This window comes from Phoxinus phoxinus, assembly GCF_949152265.1.
Source record: "Phoxinus phoxinus genome assembly, chromosome: 6".
Taxonomy (NCBI): domain Eukaryota; kingdom Metazoa; phylum Chordata; class Actinopteri; order Cypriniformes; family Leuciscidae; genus Phoxinus; species Phoxinus phoxinus.
Genome location: NC_136881.1, coordinates 21,631,297 through 21,638,134, shown reverse-complemented (window position 1 = coordinate 21,638,134; position 6,838 = coordinate 21,631,297).

Genomic DNA, 6,838 nt, shown 5'->3' with positions numbered 1-6,838 from the left:
GTCCGGGAAGCAGACACACTCTGTCAGTTCAAATCTAGACTAAAAACACATCTCTTCGGCCTAGCATACACATAACACATTATAGACTTATATAATTAGGCTGCATAGTTTAGAACAGCCGGGACCGGGAACACTTCCCGTAAATCCTGATGTACTTGGTACATCATAAGAAGGATGGCGTCTACGCTAATATTAGTCTCTCTGTCTATCCTGAGGTTTACTGCTGTCCACCGGAACCAGGCCGTATCCAGATCTGATGAAGGACCAGCGCCAGGACACGACGACGACGCCGCTGACCTGAAGTGTCAACCAGTCTCTCCTCCTCTCCACTCCGACTTCAACCAACCGGAACTGGACAAATACTCTGATTCATTCTGAACTTCATACACTGTTCACTCATTGGCCAGAGGAGAACTGGCCCCCGACTGAGCCTGGGTTCTCCCAAGTTTTTTTTTCTCCATTCTGTCACCTGATGGAGTTTTGGTTCCTTGCCGCTGTTGCCTTACCTTCTGGCTTGCTTAGTTGGGGACATTTAATATTCAACAATATTATAGATCTGCCTTAAAGGTGGATGATGATGAAATTGTTTTTTTTTGTATTATTTTCATGTTATCACTGTGAAGCTGCTTTGATACAATCTGTATTGTAAAAAGCGCTATATAAATAAAGATGACTTGACTTGACTTGACATGAGTAAAAATCGACTGAATACGTTGAAATAAAATGTCTTTGTATAAGCAACATATTAAACTGCAAATTAACATTTATGCCCTAATATGTATTATAAAAGACGATATGTTACAGACGAAATATGAAAGACAACATTTCGTTTTGGATAGATTATAAAGTTTTTACTGCCACATCAAAACCTAATTTACAAGGTGCAAACAAAATCTTAAAAGGTCAATATAAGCCTTCTCTTTAAATTATTTTTGTGTTTTATTAGTGACAAATTTGGGGAGAGGATAGCCTACATATTCCAAAACTTTCTGAAAATACGAATGAGAATTAACTGCACAATTACTAGAAATGTTTACCTTGGATATTATACAATTTGCAAGCATACACAGTTTGTGGAAAAATACACTTTTTTTCAAGATGTTTCCAACTCTGAACCAATTCTGTAGTTATATGTGTGTGTGTATGTATGTACAGTGCTATGCATAAGTTTAGACACCCATGCTAAAGTTGACTAAAAAGAGGAATAAAAAATCATCTTTTGGAAATTTAACTTAATGCCTTAATTTAAAAAAATAGGAAAAATCCAACCTTTAAGGACACCAATTTTCTTTGTGAATGAATAATGTATCGTAAATAAATAAATTTTCTTCCTTAAAATACAGGGTGCATAAGTTTGGACAACCCTATGTTAAATTCCCATAGAGGCAGGCAGATTTTTATTTTTAAAGGCCAGTTACTATATGGATCCAGGATACTATGCATCCTGATAAAGTTCCCTTGGCCTTTGGGATTAAAATAGCCCCACATCATCACACACCCTTCACCATACCTGGAGATTGGCATGGTTTTATTTCAGTTAGCCTAACAGCTGGTTTGATTTGCATTAAGAGATGATCTTATGGGAAGTACTCCATGCCAATCTCCAGGTATGGTGAAGGGTGTGTGATGATGTGGGGCTATTTTAATTCCAAAGGCCAAGGGAACTTTATCAGGATGCATAGTATCCTGGATCCATATAGTAACTGGCCTTTAAAAATAAAAATCTGCCTGCCTCTATGGGAATTTAACATAGGGTTGTCCAAACTTATGCACCCTGTATTTTAAGGAAGAAAATTTATTTATTTACGATACATTATTCATTCACAAAGAAAATTGGTGTCCTTAAAGGTTGGATTTTTCCTATTTTTTTAAATTAAGGCATTAAGTTCAATTTCCAAAAGATGATTTTTTATTCCTCTTTTTAGTCAACTTTAGCATGGGTGTCTAAACTTATGCATAGCACTGTATGTATGTATATATATGTGTGTGTTGTCTTTGCATTCTTTCTTGTGGCTCAGTGACACCTGAATGAAAGGCTCATTAGTATGCACCATTAGCAGGTCTTTGTCTTCAGGTGTGAATTAGGACATTATTCATGACCTTGTTGGATCATTCACGCCCATCTGCATATTGCCTTTCCAAACAAAAAGTGTCTTACAAAATTTAAATCAATCTATTGTTTAATGTGAACGATTAGCCCGGATGATTTTCAGATCATTTTGAAGTAAAAACTCTAGGCGAAAACTTCCATTAGTCAAAAGTATTGTGGGAATATGTGAAGTTAACCGTTTGTGGTCTTATATCAGAAAATTTAAGCTTGAGTTTTTTGAATAACCACGCATACATGATATTCTCTCAAAAATGCAAACATGTACATACATGTTGCTCACATATTATGATAGCCATGTTCGTGCTAAATAGAGTGTAATTACACCTTTGCCATTAATATGTTTATAAGCAACTGAAAAAAATACAAATATCAGGGCATGTCAAAACATCTCAAGGACCCCAAAAACACCTTAGACCCCAGAGGGTTAAAGGAGAACTCCGGCGCAAAATTAACCTTTGGTCTAATTACACATTGTTACCTAGTCAACCGTTATCTGAGATTTGTTTTCATGATTATCGAATGTAAATACTTTTAAAAGCAACTAAAAACAGTTTAGCCTATAACGCTAGTATAACGCTAGTATATAGGGCATAGAGTAATGACAAATAAAAATCGCTTGTTAATACCACTAACAAGGCTCAAAATAGCCCCACACTAACACGGTAGCATAATGAGGGTCCCTACCTTCAAACCGAAGCATTGAGAACTTTGTCAGTGTCCAGACAGTTTAATAAGATATTTTATACATACAGTCAACTTCGCGTATACAGGCAGAAGCCATCTTTGAAAAACAGTCTCAGTCGATCTACGAACGCAGATCCAAGTGCGCTGAACTGTGTAGAATCTCATATGGTCCGTTGTTTCCGGAAGGAAGCATTGAGCGCATAAGAGAAGCACTGAACGCAACAGAGAAAATAAATAAATAAAAATAATTTAAAAAAGAGAGACTTAGTTCTTACACAAGATACGCAGAAATGGCGGATTATTCGACCGACGATCCGTTTATGTTTGATGGACGGTCTTATCTTTTCGAGCCAGAATATACCGGCGAAGAGCTGCAGGAGCTCCGTGAAAGGGCTACGAGAGAGAGAGAGCTACCGGTGGTCAATGCCGCAACACAGCCTCGTATTTCTGGTAACTGGTGATGTACTTGCGGAGATTGTAAAGCTATGGACACCGAACAGGAGTGCCTGTGTTGCACGGAGTGGGACCTTTTGAGTCGCGACACCCAAAGAGAACCATTGTTTTGTACAGTCTGAAGATTTCCCCGCTTTAATAAATAAGGCTGTACTTGAAACTTTTTTCCATGTCCCGAAAATCAATTGGAGGCGGCGACCCATACCGGAGGGACCAAATGGACAGTTATCTACTAAGTAAGTACACTAGACAAGTTATGTTTTAAATCGGTGCAAATATTTCTGATATAGGCTATAGAGCAAATATTGTGTGATTTTAGTTTGCATCGCCAGCTGTATGTCTTGCTCATTGATCAGCTTGAATGACCGAAAAACCTCTTGCCCTCCCTTTCCCCAGAAAGGTGGAGACTTGTGGCTTACCGGGTGGTTCTGGAGTGGGAACTGAAAGGAGAGCATCTGCCAAGCTGTGTTGTTACAGCTATACGAAATAAGTACCCCTCCCCCAGCGGAATTTACCAAGGTTTCCAGGAAGCAGAAGAACTTTCAAGGATTCTCTAGTGAATATTTTATGTAAATAGCCTAATTGTTTCTTACAGTGCACAAATTATACATAATGTTCATAACAACTATTTCTTAAAAATAATAACAATACACAAATCACCACATTTTTTGTCCTTCTATTTATTCATTGTCAAAACTATATACAAAAGTATGTTTAGAATGTGATAAGTTAAACAAATTTACAGGCAGGCAAACAGGTCTGGGGGTAAAAAAGGTTGTGAAGGACACAACAAACAATCCAACCCTCTCGGAGGGTCCAGGGGCCTGGTTCACCGTAAGAAAATGTATTAAATTTAGGAATGCTTGAATAGTCTTTGTGACTGCATCTCTGATTTGTCTGGCCTTGAAACTGGGGCTATATTCATCAATAAACGCCTTTGGCCTGATCGAGGACAGGGCCTATGCTCAAGAGTATGTTCCTGCCTCATCCTCAAAACCGCTTCCATAAGGTCTTTTCTAAAAGCCTGTGATGTTTTTTTCATAGATGGGTTTGGCCACCCACTGATGGCTTGCTTTGGTGTAGGTGTACTTGAATTGAGGGGCTCCTAACAAACACAAACAAAAGTATTGATAAATAAATTATTTCCCACAATATAGGTTACCATAATCACCTGTTCCACTAGAATAAATGTTACTGCTGGTTGAGCCTGTAAATCAAACTTACAACTCTACTAATCAATAAACAGTTTGGTACAGTACAGTAGAGTTATATAATCAGAGGCAAATATATATTTTGTTACCTTCTTGCATTTTTTCAGTTCCCGGCCAACATTCATATTGTGGTCCATGATGGCTAATTCAGTGCGGGCCCTCATTGAGTCATAGCCAAAGTGCAGTCGCTTTGGTGCATACTTGAGTGTAACATTGTGATAGACTTCAAGTGATCCTGCAAGTGTACAATTGAAATACATTACTCAAAAAGAAATAGCAATTTAGAATGATGATAGATGGGATACAAAGTTTAATGTACTACATTTGCTATTATGCCTTTGTTGTTAGTGCAATAGAACTGGTAGAATAGTGCTACTAATTTTCACAGCAGTGAACTTCCTATCATTTTGAGAATCAAATAAAGATTTTTTTTTAAACAATTCATTTAGTGTGAGGGCATACCTGTCTGTTTAAAAAGCGACATTTGCCTTAGATCACGGAGGAGATTTTTATCCATAATGATGCCCCTCAAAGCACGGAAAGCAGTAGAATCCTTTGTAAGCAATTTCTTCCTTGTTTGCTCCTCCTCTGTGAGTGATGGGTGAAGACAATGGTATTCTAAGCCGCCATCATCCTCCCATCTATGAACACCACAAACGTGGTACTGCAGTGATGTCCAACGCCGCACACATTCCTGATAAAAAAACACAGTAATATTTTTTATTTATCCGGTCACATTTAAAAAAAAATAATACCCTAATTATTTTAGTATGAGACAATGCCTTCGGCCTAACAAAATATGTTTTTTGACATATACAATACACAATATTTACAAAAGTATGTCATGTCAACCAGTACACAATGTCATTGTTACCTCCTCATCACCATGGCTTGAGCTGCAAGACCAATACAGGTGATTGCTGATCGATCGGATCCATGGCTGCAGCACTCTGTTTTCGGCTTTATTTGAAACCTTCACAAGCTTCTTCTTTACACCTAGGATCACCAACAACAAAATGATGAAGAGAGGGGGTGAGGGGGGCATTTTCCATGTCATAAACTACAAACATTAAAATGTGTTTGTGTTATTATGTGCTCATATTGAAGATGTGATACTTACTCTTATTGACATGCCACGAGTCAAATTCATGCCTTATGTTGGTGTAGTTGTCCTTCATTATTTTCCGAATGGATGGAGATCTGTCTGTTGTCATGACTCCAACATCCACTCCCTTGGAGATCAGATTGTCCATGCCTCTCTGAAACCCCATTGCCTCCATTGCTACAGAACTGGATGCTTCTGTAACCTATAGTACAACATTATCTTATTTGTCATAATATGTGCATAGTCCCAAGCAACCAATTGCTTTGTCATAGCCATGGTAATGACATTAGACAAGAATAATGCATTCCTATTTACCTGGACCAACTCATAATGGACAATTTCTTGCGAGACATCATCATACTCTTGGAAAGAGTAGGTCGAATATCAACCTGATGTACAGTTTACCTCTGACAGTTGCCATGTTGGAGGCAGTGCAAGATACATTCCAGAGGACATTGGGTGTTGTACGTGGCCTGACTGTAGCATGCTCAGGAGTTGATAGAGAAAGTCTAAAAGCTGGTGGTTGACCAGACCTCCGTGACTGAGCGGTTTCCGTGTGATGGAACCTCTTTGGTGTAGACTGTGGTAGTACAGCTAGTTCTAGGGATGGGAACCGAGAACCGATTCTTCTTCAGAACCGGTGCACAGTGAATCAATTCCTTGGAACCATTAGCATGCCTGCTTAACAATTCCGCTTATCGGTTCCGCTCGTTGCAAATGTGTCATGACGTCACACACGCGCTGCGTTATTTTGATTCAGAACGCGGCAAACATGGCAGAGGCAGAAGTTCGACATAGAAGTATAATGAGGCCTTTAACGGGACACCACGTTGCTTTCCGACCAGCCATCGCGTGCTGTCTTACACACATTCACTCGCACACATACGCACTCACTCACTCTCATGCATGCGCACACACACACTCGCGCGCGCGCGCGCACACACACACACACACACACACACACACTCGCGCGCGCACACACACACTCGCGCGCACACACACACACACACACACTCGCGCGCGCACACACACACTCGCGCGCACACACACTCTCTCGCGCGCTTACTCACTCACACAAACACACACATGCTCACTCACACAGACGCACGCGCACATACACACTCACTAGCGCTCACACACTATCTCGCGCTCACGCACACACTCTCGCTCACTCACTAGCGCACAAACACACTCTCTCGCGCTCACTCACTCGCACACACACTCACTTTGAGAAGTAGCTCACCTATACTTTTAGATTTGTTATGAGGTTGCTAT